This window comes from Dasypus novemcinctus, chromosome 21 (assembly GCF_030445035.2).
Source record: "Dasypus novemcinctus isolate mDasNov1 chromosome 21, mDasNov1.1.hap2, whole genome shotgun sequence".
Classification (NCBI taxonomy): Eukaryota; Metazoa; Chordata; class Mammalia; order Cingulata; family Dasypodidae; genus Dasypus; species Dasypus novemcinctus.
The window spans coordinates 7,731,549-7,749,587 of NC_080693.1; the positions used below are offsets into that span (position 1 = coordinate 7,731,549).

The following is an 18,039-nucleotide window of genomic DNA, read 5'->3' on the forward strand; positions in this document are numbered from 1 at the left end:
AGCTTTCTCCTTGGATCCCCCACGGGGCGGGGATAACAGCCTGGGTCCAGGACTGCTGTGGCCCCGGAGTCTAGGCTTGGGCTGGAGGCTCCCGGATCCTGCTCCTTCTGGGCCCTTCCCCCTGAAGCTTCAGGGTCACTGCGCTGAGGAGTCCACGTCACCAGGCTCCGCAGACTGGCCCTGAACGCTCCCAACACCGTCTTGGAGATGAAGGCGCGGGGCGGGCAGGTGAGGGGCACGTTTCCACCACCCAGCTGGGCCGGCGCTTCCCGCGCTGTGGCCGCCCGCCTGCAGGGGGCGCGCTGCCGCCTCTCCTGAGGAAACCCCGGAAACGCCCCCGCGTTCCTGCGGGAGGAGCAGCCGCGGCGGGAGGTGGAAGGCCTCGTTCCCGCGCGGCCGCGGGGAGCTGCCAGGACGGGGTGCTCGGCGGTGGGCGTGAGGAGAGCCCCTCTTCCCGCGGGGGCGCGGGGCTGCGTGGCGGTGCTTGGAGCGCTTTCTTCCCTAACGTGCGGGGAGGACTCGGGTTCCTGCGCCGCCCCCGTTAGTTCATCGTCTCCTCAGGGGACGCGCAGGAGGCGTGTTCGCCCAGAGCCCCCGCTCACTGAGGCCGCCAGCTCGAGCCGGGCGTGCTGTCGGGCGTGTGCGGGTCCAGGACGCTTGCTGGAGACAGTCCTGACGGAGCTTCAGAGAGGAAGGACGTCTGCAGCCTGAAAGGGTAGGAGAGTACTGCGGCTTCCAGTGGAGAGGTCGGGGGCGGGCGTGGCCCAGCCCTGGGCTGAGGGAAGGGGCGCTCCTCGGCGCGGCGCCCTCGGCGGTCACAGAGGGGCGGCTGTTCCTGCACCGCTGACAGAGGCGAAAGAAATGTTGACAGACTTACAAGTACGGGCAATGCGGCTCCCAGCGTTACTTTTTTTTTTTTTTTTTTTTTTTTAATTTTTTTATTTTTTATTGACTTTGTAATAATATTACATTAAAAATATATATGTGAGGTCCCATTCAACCCCACCCCCCCACCCCCCCTCTCCCCCCCCCAACAACACTCGTTCCCATCATCATGACACATCCATTGGATTTGGTAAGTACATCTTTGGGCACCTCTGCACCTCATATACATTGGTTCACATCATGGCCCATACTCTCCTCTATTCCATCATGTAGGCCCTGTGAGGATTTACAATGTCCGGTGATTACCTCTGAAGCACCATCCAGGGCAGCGTCAGTAACCCACATTCCAACATTTATAATAATTTTATATTTCTGACTTTAATTAAAGGAAACTTTTGAGTAAATTTTTTATTTAAGGTACCAAGGCCGGGGAGTGAATCCGGGACCTTGTGTGTGGGAAGCTGGCAGTACACCACTGAGCCACTCTGGTTCCCCAATGGTGGTTTTTTGTTTGTTTTGTTTTAAGGAGGCACCGGAACCGAACTGGGACCTCACATGTAGGAAGCGGGCGCTCAACCCCTGGGCCCATATGAGCTCCCTAAGTTCATTAATGTTACTTTTAATTTATCTTGTTTTCAAGGACAAAACTGCCATGTTGCACAATTTCTCATGAAAAAGTCAGAATTTTCTATTACTTCAAGTTTAGCTTGCTGACATGTCGTTTTTTGCAGTGTGACTGTTACTGTTTAAAAAATACCTAGAGGTGATACCTGCACACCATGAGAATGTAGTAAATGTCCCGGGATTATACCCTTTAAATTGGTTAGTTGTTTGTTATGAAGATTTTACAAGATACTTCGCCTTCCAGTTGTAGTAAGTTGCACTAAGTAAAATTTATGCATCAACAGAAATCAGTTTTTGAAGTTCAGGACCCAGTTGTAATTTTCAATACCTACTATTGCATACTGCCGAAAAGTACCTAAATTGAAATATGTCCAGGACTTAAATTATCACTTTATTTAAGAGCTGCGTCAGAAACTGTTGTTTTGTAAGTCATATGTATTCAGCGAAGGTAAATTTCTCCTGTAGAAAATACAAAATCTAACTTTAATTTTGTATATTTCCATGATAAGGTGAAATCAGTATGCCTACAATCTCATTTTGTACATGCGTATCTTTTGTAGGCATGTAACTGTAACAATATGTGTTTTTTAAATTGCCAAACAGTGTATTCATGTGGTAGAACAAGATACAGACAACTAATAGGAATTTGAAAATCTCAATGTACTCCATTTAAGAAATTACTGTTGTTGCTTTGAAAAGGTACTTCACTTTTCTTCTCAAATTTACTTGAAATGCACACAGATAATTACTTCTTGAATAGACAGGTTTCACACCACAGTTTGCAATTAATGTTGAAAAAAATACTTGATAATTTAAATCACAATGAATGAGTGACTTTATTTTGTTTATTCAGCCATTCAGTAATATAGGTGACATACAGACCTATGCAAGGAATGATTTTATAATTATTGCTGTGTAATTCTACCCCGTGGTAAAACTGAAGCCAGGAATCTGATATATGACTTGTTCAGTTGTGGTACATTTCCACATGATTTGACCAACACTAAGATATTAACACAATGTCAAGATGTTTTCCTTTTTCTTTCTTCCTTTTTTTTTTTTTTTTAAGAGCAACTCAGTGATTTGGGCGTTGGTTAGTATACTACCAAGAGCCTAAGGAGAAAAGTACAAAATGGCCCTTAACACCAATGCCAGTATATGGTTACAACTAAGGCTATTACTAATTCTTGTGCTCCTTAATCACTTTTGTTTAGAACATAAATCAAAGCCATTAACTTGAACTTGAGATATATACGCAATACATATACAACCTTATGAAAAATACTTTTCGTAAGAAACATCACACTTTTAAAATATTGGAAACTGAGTGTGCCGATTTGTATCTTCTCTTAGAACAAGAGAACATGCAATTAGGGAGGTTTTTACTGATAGTAAACTTCTTCAAGTTAATGGCCTTCCTTTCTCTTTATACTTACCACAGGCTACCCAGTGTCCTGAGAGGATTCATTGTGAGAAAAGTGTCAGTCACAGTTTTAAGACCTTACTTTGAAAGGAATTAAGGAGAAAGCAAATTGGAAGGTAAGATTTCATCTTTGTTTTTGTATTGAAAAAGTTTCAATGAGTTTATTATAAATGTATCTAAGCCATTAATTTTTGCAGCCTTCAAGTAAAGTCTATGAGAAGAGGTTGGTAGAGATCATCTAATCTTAAATTTTGACATCATACATTCAGGTCCGTGGCACAATCCCTAGCCAGTAACAGTACAGCATGCTTAGCTATGTCATTAGTGACCCTTAATAGAAGTTAGTTTCAAAAACTGGGAGATTTCTGCTTTAGTCATACATTCTTTAACATCTTGTTTATTAGTAAAAATCAGCAAACAAGCTTTTTTTAGGTCCTAATGCACTATGTCTTCTATATTGCTTCCTACACTTCCTCTTGTAGGGGAAGTATGCCCAGTTTCAAGTTTTATTCATAGAAAATTGATAAAGGATGGTAGTTTTCTCTGCATTATCCAGTCCAGCAATGATAATTTTGTGCTCCTGGTCATTGAACAGCCTCCATATCCTGGTGTAGAGAATTCCCATTCTGGGGCAGCATACTCCCCTCCAGCCACCTGGGTCATCTGGCCTTCCCCAGTCCAAGGTAAGGGAGAGGAGAGTGACGCAGCAGAGCCTCTGCCTCTGCCGCTTCTCCCACACTTGGCAACCAGCTTGATTTCTTTTTTTTTTTTTTTTTAAAGATTTATTTTCTTTTATTTAATTTCCCCCCCTCCCCTGGTTGTTTGTTCTTGGTGTCTATTGGCTGCGTCTTGTTTCTTTGTTCGCTTCTGTTGTCGTCAGCGGCATGGGAAGTGTGGGCGGCGCCATTCCTGGGCAGGCTGCTCCTTCTTTTCATGCTGGGCGGCTTTCCTCACGGGCGCACTCCTTGCGCGTGGGGCTCCCCCATGCGGGGGACACCCTTGCATGGCACGGCACTCCTTGTGCGCATCAGCACTGCGCATGGCCAGCTCCACACGGGTCAAGGAGGTCCGGGGTTTGAACCGCGGACCTCCCATATGGTAGACGGACACCCTAACCACTGGGCCAAAGTCCGTTTCCCAGCTTGATTTCTGAGAACTGCAAGGAGACCTAAACCCAAGCCGACCAGCCTCGCAAGCCACCATCCTCTCCCAGTTCCTTACTGGTGGCTGCCGTGGCACCTACCAAGTGGGTGGGGTGTAATAATATTTGCAATCATGATGAGTGTTTTTCAAATTCCTTAATTAAAATTCCTTAATTTTCTCTTTACTTTCAGTTTGAAAGGGACCATCCTTTTTCAGTGGTCGTTGGCCCTGTATTTGGGGGATTGTTGCTGTTCCATTAGAGAATGTGGCGGAAATCCCCAGGATGGGAGTTCAGTATTCTTTCGTGTGCATCTCTACCCACTGTGGTAATCCCCCATGAACATTTGAACATATTAATACACCTTATATGTAAGCCCAGGTGAACTTCCTGTCATTTATCTCGCATCACTGAACAACCCACACCAGTGCTCCTCCCTTGCCATAGTTGTAACCCTTCTGTGATCCAAAACTTCTTAAAAAATGAAACCAAGTATATTGCCAATTAGATTAAGAGGAAAATGAGGTAGTAATGATAGGTTTAAACATAAATAAAATGTGTAATCATTTAGCAAAACTAAAACTAAATGTAAAAAAATTTGGGGTATTAAAATGAAAAATATTAAAAATAATTTATTTATAATGTTTTCCCTTTCATCACTGTAATAACCGTTGTCCTGTATGTACAGTGGTAATTTCTTACATTTCTTCCTCAGTGTCTTTTTTTCCATTATGTCTTCAAAGAAGGTTTAGGTCATGGTCCATATACCCAACATCCTCCCTTAAGAATGTTGCGAAATGGCCAGATGGAAAGAAAAAGGATAACATAAAAATAGGGGTTATTTTAAAACTACAATACATGATTACCTAAAGTATGTTTTAAAACATATGCCCCAAAAGTATTTTTTTCAGAGCAGTGAATTTTTAAGAGCAAATATTACAAAGAAGGTAAGATGCGTTTCTAGGAATTGGTCCATGTTGTCAAAGATATCTGTTCAGGCACAATTGCTTGTGGTGTACTTTTTTTTTTTTTAAAGATTTATTTTTATTTATTTAATTCCCCTCCCCTCCCCCAGTTGTCTGTTTTCTGTGTCTTTTTTGCTGCGCCTTGTTTCTTTGTCCGCTTCTGTTGTCGTCAGCGGCATGGGAAGTGTGGGCGGCGCCATTCCTCGGCAGGCTGCTCCCTCCTTCACGCTGGGCAGCTCTCCTTGTGGGTGCACTCCTTGCTTGCGCGTGGGGTTCCCCTACGTGGGGGACACCCCTGTGCGGCACGGCACTCCCTGCGCGCATCAGCACTGGGCATGGGCCAGTTCCACACGGGTCAAGGATGCCCAGGGCTTGAACCGCGGACCTCCCATGTGGTAGACTGACGCCCTAACCACTGGGCCAAAGTCCGTTTCCCGTTGTGGTGGGCTCTTAAAACCCATTTTAGAAATGTCACTACTCTGATTACTCACTTTAGTGAATAGATTGTTCTTTTCTTTTATTCTCAACCCATCTACCTAAAGGATTTTCTTATTTGTTGATCTTTTCGCAGAACTAACTTTTAGTTGTGTTGATTCTATTGTTTTTCTATTGTTTCATTCATCTCCGCTCTAATCTTTATTTCCAGCTTTGGATTTAGTTTGCTCTTCTTTGTGTATTTCCTTAAGATATAAAATTATGTTCTTGATTTGAGATGGTTATTCTTTCTAAATAAAGTTGCTTTTTGCTATAAATTTCTCTGTTAATGTTTTCAGTGCATCTTTTAAGATTGATATGTTGTGTATTCATTTCTGTTTCTCTCAGGGTGTTGTCTAATTCCGCTCATGATTTCATTTGTGAACCATAGATTCATGTGTGCTATTGAGTTTCCATATACTTGCGAAACTTTCTAATTTACCTTCTATTTTTGATTTCTAGTTTCATTCTACTTTGGTAAAAGAAGATACATCATGTTTCAGTGTTTTTATATATGTTGTGGGGTAACGTATGGTCTATTCTAGAAATATTCCATGTGAACTTGAGAAGAATATATTCTATGGGATCTAGTTGGCTTATAGAGTTGTTCGAGTCCTCTCTATCCTTAATGATTGTCTGTCTAGTTTTTCTATCCCTTTGTGAAAGTGGAAAATTAAATTCTCCAACTATTATGATAGATCTATTTCTCACTTAAAATACGTCATTTTTTCCTCTCTGTATTTAAGTGCTCTGTTGTTCCATGTATGTATGTTTTTAGTTATTGTATGTTCTTGATATTGACCCTTTTATGAATATATAAATACTTTGTCTTTTGTAGACATGGTTGCTTTAATTTTGTTTGCTATTATTCAAGTGAGCCTAACTTTCTTTTTGTTATTATCTGCATGCCGTATTTCAGTACTGTTGCCAACTTTCTCACTTTCAACCTCTCTGGGCCTTTGGTTCTAAAGTGACTCTGGGGACCAGGTGTACTTCAGTGGTTTTTTACTTTAGTTTTTATAAATTATGTATTTATTTCTAATATTTAAACCTGTCATTACTACCTCATTTTTCTGTTATTGAATTTGGCAATATATTAGGCTTAATGTTTTAAAAAGTTTTGGATCACAACAGGATTCAACTATGGCAGGGGAGGAGCATTGTTGTGGGGTGTCATTGATGGGGGATGCATGGAAGGGAGTTCACCTGGGCATGCGTATAAGGTATATAGATATGTTTGGATATTCAGTGGGTATTGACACAGTGGGTAGAGATTCACACAACTGAGGGAGTGTAGGGTTCCCTTCCTGGGGAGCTCTGTGACATTCCCCAATGGGAAAGCAACCAAGTGTGAGGGCAATGATCAGTGAAGAAGGATGGCCCAATGATGAGCCCTCAATACTGATGACTATGCTTAATGAGCCTATTGTGCTTGTAATTTCAACTTGGCCTGGTTTTGCAGGGTGCCTAAGAGCTACCTCCTGAGAGCCTCCATGTTGCTCAAGTGTGGCCACTCTCTAAGCCAAACTCAGCCAAACTCACGTCCCAGCGTGGGACATGACTCACGGCGATGAGCCTCCCTGGCACTGAGGGATTACTACCAAGCATGGCTTGTGAATCTACTAGAAAAAGACCTTGAATAAAAGGGGGAAATGATAAAGACAAATGAGTTCATAATCTTAAGAGACTTAAATGTGTTGGGAGGTCATCAGAGGGGTCAAGCTTACGCATGTCTCAGCAGGGTCTCAGAGATAGCCAAAGTAGATACAAACCCAGGTGGTGGTGCTTTGAGGACTACGGAACACCCAGGTCCTATGGTCCTGGCAGGTGGCTCCGGAGTTCAGTTCCTTGCCTATGGGCCCATCTTTGGAATTTGTGCTCCTGAGTGTTATGAAGTTGGATTCCGATGCGACTTCTCTACACGTGCCTCTTCTGTCCCTTATATTGAACCTCTGGTTGGTGCTGGGGTTGGTGTATGCCCAGGAGACTTGAATCTTTGGGCTGTCCATGTGCAAGCTGGGTCCTGAGCCTCAGAGGTGTTGCAACACCTCCTCTCCAATTCATTGGATTTACCCAGGTCAGCTGACAGGGAAGTGAGGATGGACAACCACCACACCAGGAAACCAAGAGAATCTACAGCTGTGGGTACAAGAGTCCTATCCAGCAGCCATATGGGATCGAAGCCCCTTCTCAATTGAGAGGCGGAATGGGCATCACCTTCCCAAGGTCCTCAGGATGGAGGAGTAAAATATGATTAGAGTAGACTTACTGTATTTTACTATAAAATTATTGAGACTCTGAAAATGAACTAAATTGTATCATTGATGTGGAGACAATGGCCACTGGAGTTGCTGACGCAGAGCGAGGTTAAAGGAGTTGTGATATGGGGGCATTTTCGGGATTTGGAGTCGTCTTGAATGATATTACTGGGACAAAGCAGGACATTATCCTGACATAACCCACTGAATGGACTGGGAGAGAGTGTAAACTACAATGTAAACTATAATCCATGCTGCGTAACAGTGCTCCAAAATGTATTCATCAAATGAAATGAATATGCCACACTAATGAAAGAAGTTGTTGATGTGGAAGGAGTGGGGGTTGTGGGGAGTGGGGCATGTAGGAAGCTCCTGTATTTTTTAATGTAACATTTTGTGTGACCTACGTATCTTTTAAAAATAAAAGTCTGTTAAAAAGAAATAAAATGAGTCTTGGGGAGTGGGCGTGGCTTAGTGTTTGAGCACCTACTTCCCGTGTATGGAGTCCCAGGTTCAATCCCCAGTACCTCCTAAAAAAAAAGTCAAGTGGGTCTCTTACAGGCAATACATGGTTGTATCATTGTTTATATATGCCAAACTTTGCTTCATTGAAGTAATTACAGAGAAAGTATTAACTAAATACAGCAGAGACTGCCACAATATATCAAATTACTTACAGCAAAAGAATTAAAATTGACACTCGTATTTTACATATATTTTTGGTCCATGTTTTTAATTGAAACTTTGTAGTGGACCATTTTAATTCCCTTCTCATTTCTGTTTTTCTCTATTTTAAACATTATCAAAATAATTTCTAACTTATAGGACAATTGCAGAAATAAAGAATACCGACATACATTCCTGCTTCTCATACCTAGATCCACCGTTTTTAATATTTTGCCATATTTGCAGTTCCTTTCTTCTTCCTTCCTTCTCCCTCCCTCCCTCCTACGCATTTAAGGGTAGGTAGATACACCTTGCTCCTTGAACACAATATTCCATGTACATTTCCTCAGAACTAGAATCTTCACTAATGTACCTGCCTTATGTACTGCTAAATTTAAAATGTTTAATATTGCTTTAAGGCAATATTGCTGTAAGTCTCTATTCCAATTTTTTAATATGTCCCAGTAATGTCTCTAAGTCTTTTTTCCTCCATTATTAGATCTCGTCTAGGATCATATATTGCACTGAATTGTCCATGACTTTAGTTGCTCTTTTCTTAAATTGTGGAAACATATACAATGTATACTTAACTATCTCAACCAATCCCACGCATACCATTCAGTGGGATTAATTACACTGACCCTGTGCTAAGGTCACCACCATCCATTACCAGAACTTTCCTATCACGCTAAACAGAAACCCTGTATCCATTCTGTGTTAACTCTTCTTGCCCCTCTGTACTGCATCAGGTAAGCTGTAATCAACTTTGTCTCTGAACTTTGCCCATTTCATTTGTTTCAAATGAGTGAGCTTATGCAGTATGTCTCTGTGTCTGACATTTTCACTCAGTGTGATGTCTTCTAGTTCATTCATGTTGTACCATGTTTCAGGACTACATTCTTTTTACAACTGAATAATATTCCATTGTATGTATGTATCACATTTTTTTATCCACTTACCTGTGAATGGATACTTGGGTTCCGTCCATCTTTTGGCTATTATGAAAATGCTGCTGTGAGCAGTGGTGTAAAACTATCTGTTCAAGTTCCTGCTCTTCCATTCTTTCGGGTATATGCCAGGTCATGTGACAATTCTGTTTCCTCCAAACTGTTTTCCACGGTGTATGTAGCATCATTTTTCATTCCCTTTAGCAATGTACAGGGCTCTCTGATTTTCTCCATCTTTGCTGTTATTTATTTTTAATATCCATTCTCATGAGTGTAAGCTACTAATATTTCTCTTTTTTTTAAACTTGTACTTGTGGTTCCATATATATTACTCATAATTTCCCATTTCAGCACTTTCAAGGGGACAATTCAGTGAGCTGAATTATGTTCATGATGTTGTGCTAACCACCAGTATCCAGTACCCCAAATTGTTCATTACCTCAAACAGAAACTCTGTACCCATTAAACAGTACCACCTCTCCTCCCCTCCAGCCTTGGATAACATAAAATCTACCTGCCTCTATGAAATGTCCTTCTTCTCATTATTTCATATAAACAAAGATTAGACAATATTTGTCATTTTGTGTCTGGGTTATTTTCCAAAACATTATGTCTTCAAGGTTCATGGATGTTGTAGTATGCATTGTGACATCCTCCACTTTTATGACTGAATATTATTCCAATGTGTGCATACCACTTTTTGTTTATTGATTCACCTGCTAATGGACACTTGTGTTGCTTCTACCATTTGTCTACTTTGAACAATGCTGCTGTAAATATTGGTGCACCAATAACTATCTGAGTCTCTGCATTCAGTTCTTTTGAGTATACACCAAGAAGTGGGATTGCTGGGTCATCTGTAATTCTGTTTAACTTTTTGTGGAACTGCCAAGCTGGTTTCCACAGTGTCTGCACCCTTTTACAATGTCTCTAGTAATATTAGGATTCCTGTTTCTGTGTATCTTCACCAACTTTACTTTTTTTTTAGGTAACAAAATCAGTGGATGTTAATTGGTATCTCATTGTGGTTTTGATGTGCATTTCTCGGATAACCAGTGATGATGTGTATCTTTTCATGTGCTGTTGGCTATGTGTGTATCTTCTTGAGAAATTCCACTTAAATCATGAGTGAAGCCTTACTGTCTTAGACTTTACTGCATTGGGAAGTGTTTTGTTTTTTTCTCTAAGCAAGTTTATTAAGATAAATTCACATACTATCCAGTCCAACTAAAGTATACATAAATGACTTTTTGTATAATCCCAGCATTGTACATTTATCTCTCTAGTCAATTTTAGAGCATTTCCATTACTCAAAAAAAAAAACAAACCCTACCCCTTAGCAGTCACCACTCAATTCCTCTGCCTTCCCCACCATATGTAACTATTAATCTAATTCCATCTCTATAAACCTATTTATATTCTTTTTAAAAAAGGTTTATTTTTTATTTATTTATCTCCCCTTCTCCCACCCCCACCCCAGTTGTCTGTTGTCTGTGTACATTTGCTGCGTGTTCTTCTTTTGTCTGCTTCTGTTGTTGTCAGGGGCATGAGAATCTGTGTCTCTTTTTGTTGCATCATTTTGCTGTGTCAGCTCTCTGTGTTTGCAGTGCCACTCCTGGGCAGGCTGAACTTTCTTTTGCACTGGGCGGCTCTTCTTACGGGGGGCACTCCTTGTGCATGGGACTCCCCTATGTGGGGGACACCCCTGTGTGGCAGGGCACCCCTTGCACGCATCAGCACTGCGCATGGGCCAGCTCCACACAGGTCAAGGAGGCCCGGGGTTTGAACCGTGGACTTCCCATGTGGTAGACGGACACCCTGTGCTTTGAGCCAAGTCTGCTTCCCTGTATTCACATTTTATATGAGTGGAGTCTAACGATATAAAGTACTTTGTGTCTGATTTCTTTTACTTAGCTTAATTTATTTTTAGCCATTGATGGGGAAAATATTAATGTATTACTATTCTCTACAGTTCAAGTTTGCTTTAGGTGTATTTCCAACCAATTACCACCCTATTTTTTAACATCTTTTGATATTAACATACATTTGTTTTGATTCAGGGAAGAATACTCTTATATTTATACTATTGATCACACACATTAACTACACACAGGATTCACTTTGCTTATACAGTCTCATACTTCATCTTCTAGCTTTCCTTCTAGTGGTATACACAAACCTAAACTTTCCCTTTCAATCACCGTCACATCGACCCATGTGTTAGGACTGTGACTTATAATCACTATAATGTGCTATCATCACCTCTCCATTTTCAAACATTAACAATCAGCCATATTATAAATCCTGCACATTTAAACGTCAGTTTATCTTCTGGTGACCTATATTCTAGCCATTAACTTCATGAGTTTGCCCATCATATTTAATTCCTATTAGTGAGATTATATAATATTTGTCCTTTTGCATCTGTCTTTGTTTCATTCAACATAATGTCTTCAATGATCATCATGTCACATGGATCGAGAATATCTTACAGCTGAATAATGTGGTAGGTGGACGCCCTAACCATTGGGCCAAGTCCACTTCCCCTCCAATGATTTTCATATGCTCTTCTAATCCTTTTTATTTCTGTAAGTTCAGCAGTAATATTCCCCCTTTTCAATGCAAATGATTTTTTTTTTAAAGAGTTATTTATTTATTTAACTCTCCCCCTCCCCTGGTTGTCTGTTCTTGGTGTCTATTTGCTGCATCTTGTTTCTTTGTCCGCTTCTGTTGTCCTCAGCAGCAAGGGAAGTGTGGGCGGCACCATTCCTCGGCAGGCTGCACTTTCTTTTCACGCTGGGCGGCTTTCCTCACGAGCACACTCCTTGCGCGTGGGGCTCCCCCGCGCGGGGGACACCCTTGCGTGGCACGGCACTCCTTGCGCGCATCAGCACTGCGCATGGCCAGCTCCACACGGGTCAAGGAGGCCCGGGATTTGAACCGCAGACCTCCCATATGGTAGACGGACGCCCTAACCACTGGGCCAAAGTCCGTTTCCCACAAATGATTTTTATTATTTGCATCCTCTCCTTTTTTGTCAGCTTATCTAATATTTGTCATAAGTTTGGACATTTTGTGTTTTCATTTTCATTCATCTCTAGATATTTCCAGATTTCCTCATGACTTCTTTGACCCATTGGGTCTTGAAGAGTGTATTGCTTAACTCCCCCATATTTGTGAATTTTCTGGTTCTCTAGTTACTGGTTTAATGGCATTTCACTGTGGTTAGATACAATATTTTATATGATTTTGATCTTTCAAAATTTATTGAGACTTGTTTTGTGATATAGCATATAACCTAATCTGGGATATAATCCTTGTGCACTTGAGAAGAATTTGTACTCTATTGCTTTCAAACAGATGTGTTACATATTTCTTGCACATACATCCTCTCTCTTTCTGTTATAAACATCTATATAGGATTGCTAGGGCTAGTTGGTACATACATTCATTCCAGTCCTCCATTTCCTTTTTCACCTTCAGTTTGAAAATGCTAGCCAATATTGAAAGTGGTATATTGAAATCTGCTACTATTAATACAGCCCTACCTATTTCTCACATCAAATCTGTGAATGTTTGCTTCATATATTTTGTGCCTCAAGATTATGTACATCTATTTTTATAATTGACTCTTTTTTCAGTATATAGGGTCTTCCATTGTTCCTTCTAAAAGTATTTGACTTTGTTCGTTTTGTTTGATGATAATTTAACCATTCTCACTCTGTTTTGCTTAATATATTCATGGAATAGTTTCCATTTTTTCACATTTAACCTCCTCATGTCTGAATTTAAGATGTGTCTCTTGTAAGCAGAATATAGTTTTCATGCTTTTTTATATATTGTTCTGATTTCTGCCTTTTGACTGGGATATTTAAGCCATTTACTAAATTTTTTTAATTTTTTATTTTTTTCTGTTTTTTAAAATGTTATACTCAAAAAGTATAAGAGATCCCCATATATCCCCACCCCCCTCATCCTACTCCTCCCACATCAACAACCTCTTTCATCATCGTGGGACATTCATTGCATTTGATGAATACATTTTGAAGCACTGCTGCACCACATGGTAATGGTTTACATTGTAGTTTACACTCTCCCCCAGTCCACCCAGTGGGCCATGGCTGGACATACCATGTCCAGCATCTGTCCCTACAGTATCACCCAGGACAACTCCAAGACCTGAAAATGCCCCCACATCATATCTCTTCTGCCCTCTCCCTGCCCTCAGCAGCTACTGTGGCCACTTTCTCCACATCAGTGCTACAATTTCTTCCATTACTAAACACAATAGTTCCATAGTAGAATATCAGTAAGTCCACTCTAATCCATACTCTATTCCTCCATCCTGTGGACCCTGGGATGGTTATGTCCACTCCACCTCTATATCGAGAGGAGAGCTTAGATTCCACATGGAAGATGGATGCAGTTCTCCAGCTTGCAGTTGTAGGCACTCTTGGCTCCGTGGTGTGGTGGTTGACCTTCTTCACCTCCCTGTTAGCTGGTCTGGTTAACTCCAATAAACCAGAGTGTAGGAGTTCCAAGTCTGCTGAGCCTCAGGGCCTGGCTGTCACATGGACAGTCCAGAGATTCAGGTCTCCTTAGCATACATCAACCCCAGCACCAACCACAGGTTCAGTAACAGTGGCAGAAGAGGCATGTGTAGAAACATCACATCTAAGTCCAACTCTATCACACTCAGAAACACAAACTCCAAAGTAGGGCCAACTGACATGACACTGAATTCTAGAGCCATCTACCATGACCATAGAACCTGTAGGTCTCCGTAGCCCTCAAGAGAACCAGTACCTGGGGTTGTATCTACTTTGTCTGTCTCTGGGACCCTGCTGAGGCATGCCTTAGTGCAACCCTTCTGATGACCTCCTGACTATTTTTTGGAGACTCATAGCCATATAAACTCATTTGTCCTTTCCATTTCACCCTTTTATTCAAGTTCAAAAAGCAGATTTTAACACCTGATATTACTTGTAGGCTGAGATATTCTGCTGGTCTGACTTGATCCTTTTATTCAAGGTCTTTTTCTAGTTACATCATCAGTTGGTGCTTGGTAGTAAGCCCTCTGTGCCAGGGAGGCTCATCCCTGGGAGTCATGTCCCATGCTGGTGGGAAGTTAATGCATTTACATGCTGAGTTTATAAGCCATTTACTTTAAATAAAACTGCTGGCAATGCAGGATTTCTGCCATTTTGCCATTTGGTTTTTCGGTCATACTTTTTTTGTACTTCAATTTATTTTTCTTTTAATTTATTTTTTTTATTTTTAAAAATTCTTTAGATACATACATATTATATGAAAAAATAAGCGATTTCCATATGCCCTCCTCCCATCCCCTCCCACTTCCCCACATTAACAACATACTTCATTAGCGTGGTACATTTGTTTCAATTGATGAACATATATTGGAGCATTGCTACTAACCATGGACTACAGTTTACACTTTGTTCCACACAATTTTGTAAGTTTTGACAAAATACACAATGGTCTATATCCATCATTGCAGTGTTAGGCAAGACAAATCCAATATCCCAACAATGTCCCCATATTACACCTAATCTTCCCTCTCCCATCCTTGAGAACCTCTGGTGGCCACTGCCTTTACATTACTGATAGGATTTCTTCCATTGCTAGAAGAAGAACAAGTCTATACTATGATGATAGTTATTCTACTTTAGTCCATTGTTGATTCCCCAGGCTTGAGGATTTTGAGATGGTGATGCCCATTCTGCTTATAAGTTAGTGGGGTCTTAGATCCTATGGGGCAGATGGATAAAACTACCTTGCTTGCAGCTGTAGACATTCTCTGTTCCTTGGGATGGACATTGTCCATCATCATCTCCATGTTAGTTGTCCTGGGTGAGTCCAATGAACTGGAGAGTAGGCATTGCAATTCTGAGATTCAGGGCTTACCTGGCACATGGATGAACCAAAGATTCAAGTCTCTTGACATACACCTGTGAAGTATAATACTAACTAAAAGAAGGGGCAAAAGAGCCATGTGTAGGGAAACCACAAATGAGTCCAATTCCATGACACTGGGAGCTTAAATTCCAAAGTAATAGCCACTGACAGGGTTCTGAATTCCTGAGCTGTCTTATAGTTTAAGGATGTCTCTAGAGCCCCAGAAGTCCCACTATTTGAAGCATTTGTTTACTGTGGCAGCCAGTGAAATCCTGCTGTGACTCTGGAATGAACTCCGAACTCACTTTGAAGTCTCTTAACCCAGAAAACTCATTTGCATGTACTGTTTCCCCTTTTTGGTCACGCTCTTTTTCCATCTGCGTTGCTAGTTGGTGCTTAGTAATAATCCCTCAGTGTGAGGGAACCCATCCTTGGATGTCAAGTCCCACACTGGGGGCAAGTATTGCATTTTGGGGTTAGAGAGAGGCCACATGAGAGTAACAAAGAGACTTTCAGGAGGTAATTCTTTTTTTTTTTTTTTTTAAGATTTATTTATTTATTTGATGTCCCCCGCTCCCCTGGTTGTCTGTTCTTGGTGTCTCTTTGCTGCGTCTTGTTTCTTTGTCTGCTTCTGTTGTCGTCAGCGGCACCGGAAGTGTGGGCGGCGCCATTCCTGGGCAGGCTGCTCTTTCTTTTCACACTGGGCAGCTTTCCTCACGGGCGCACTCCTTGCGCGTGGGGCTCCCCTACGCGGGGGACACCCTTGCGTGGCAAGGCACTCCTTGCGCGCATCAGCACTGTGCATGGCCAGCACAGGAGGTAATTCTTAGGCAATCTCTAATATTAGGCTAAGTTTCAATTTCAAAAGAAAAGGTTCATAAGTAGAGGCATCAATATCAAGGACCTGGCACGATGGTCTGTCTTCATTCACCAGGTGCTGCCCTTGTACTTGGAGGATTCTTGCTGATATATTAGAGAATGTAGCAGAACTCTACAGGATGGGAATTCAATATTCTCTCAGTTATTGTGTGTATCTCCACCCACCGAGACAATGCCACATGAACACTTGAGCATACATGCCTTAGAGGCATGCCACAGTTGAACCCCTTCCCACACATACCCATCACTGACACCCCACACCAGTGAGCCTCCCCACCACTGTTGAGACCCTTCTGTGAACCAAAACCTACCTCTCCAAAAATGAAGCCAAGAAAACAACCATGTGAAATTAATAAGAAAATGAAATAATAATTAGAAGTTTAAAAATAACCAATAAAATACCAAAAAAATTTAATAAAAAAATTTGAGATTTTTCTTTCGTCAGTGTAAGATATGTTGTCTTGTGTGTAAAGTGGTATTTTCTTCTTTATATTCCCGCAGTGTTTAATTTTTTTCAATTTTCTTCAAAGAAGCTTTAGGATATCTGAAAAGTCACGTAGAGAATGCAGGTGATTCCCATATACCCATCACCCTTCCCCTTTTCTCCTCTCCCCTGTTAATAACCTTTTATATGCAGATGGCACATTTGTTGCAATTGATGTACAAACACTGAAGCATTGCTATTAATTATTGTCAATTGTTTACATTATGGCTTGCATTTTGGATTGTACACTTTTATAGATTTTGATGAAAGGGAGTAGAGGGTTGTAAACCGATGCCCACACAGGCAAAATCTGTGATAAGTTGGAAGGGTGTGGCTGTGCAGTGGGTGATGGTGACAGTGGTCCAGTGATGTGATTGGGTTCAGTGGTGCTGGTCTGAGGAGTAGTGAGTGGGGGGGTTTGGTTGGACTGTCTGTGGAAATGGGATGGACAGGGGAAGGAGCATGTGGACTCTGGGGATTTGCAGGTCTGTGGTTAAAACTGCATTGTTGGCAATGTTCTTTTGGCAGATATGGCAGGGAAGGGTTACTGGTGTCAGGTGTTGGGTATGGGGGTGCATGGGACACGAGACACCTGGGGCAGGCTTCTATGGAATATGTAAGTATTCATTTTGTCACAGTGTGTAATAGCCGTGTGTGGAGACCCACACAATAATTAAGAAAATGGAAACTCCCATCCTGGGGCATCCGGCTGTGTTCCCAGTTAGAGGGACAAGAATTCCTTGAGAACATAGGCAGTGCCTAATAAAACAGACAGTATGTTAAGCCCTCAATATTATTGCAAGAACTATGAATGTTATTCTTCAAAAATTGAAACTTAGTGGTTACCATAGGTGCTGAGGGGAGTGGGAGGAAAGAATAGAATGGATGGAATGTAGGGCATTTTTAGGGCATTGGAATTGCTCAGCATGATCTTCAATAATGGATACAGGCCGCTTCACATTTTGTCATTTCATTCTTTACTGCCTCCGTTTGTATTTAGTTGCTCTTTGGTTGTAAACCGGTTTGAATCACTTCTCATTTCCTCTTTTGCATAGTTTTTTGATATTTTCTTTGTGATTACCATGGGGGTTAATTTAACACCTGAATCTGTAACAGTATCTTTAGATTTGATACCTACCTAACTTGAATATCATCCACCAACTGTGTTCAGGTACTCCTCCATCCTCCCCTCTTCATGAAGTTGTTGTCACAGATTACATCCAGATTTGTTTTGAGTTCCAAACCACACATTTATCATTATTAAGTCATTGGCATAGTATATTCTGTATGTCAAGTTACATACCAAAAAGTACAATAAAATAGTACTGGCATTTATAATTTCCCAGGTAATTACCTTTACTGGAGATCTTCATTTTT

General features: G+C 41.3%; 1 long non-coding RNA gene across 2 annotated transcripts in view; it reads left to right on the forward strand.

Annotated features, from left to right (window-relative positions):
• The first annotated feature begins 321 nt into the window (after positions 1-321).
• Positions 322-18,039, forward strand: part of LOC101415176 (uncharacterized) — a 102,202-nt gene continuing 84,484 nt past the window's right edge. Inside the window, exons 1-3 of one of the 2 annotated variants that reach the window (XR_009182239.2) lie at positions 330-715; positions 2,951-3,048; positions 3,528-3,615. This is a non-coding gene — a long non-coding RNA (uncharacterized lncRNA). Of the gene's footprint in view, positions 716-2,950; positions 3,049-3,527; positions 3,616-18,039 lie in introns of both variants that reach the window. The other variant, XR_011646722.1, reaches the window with a different exon arrangement.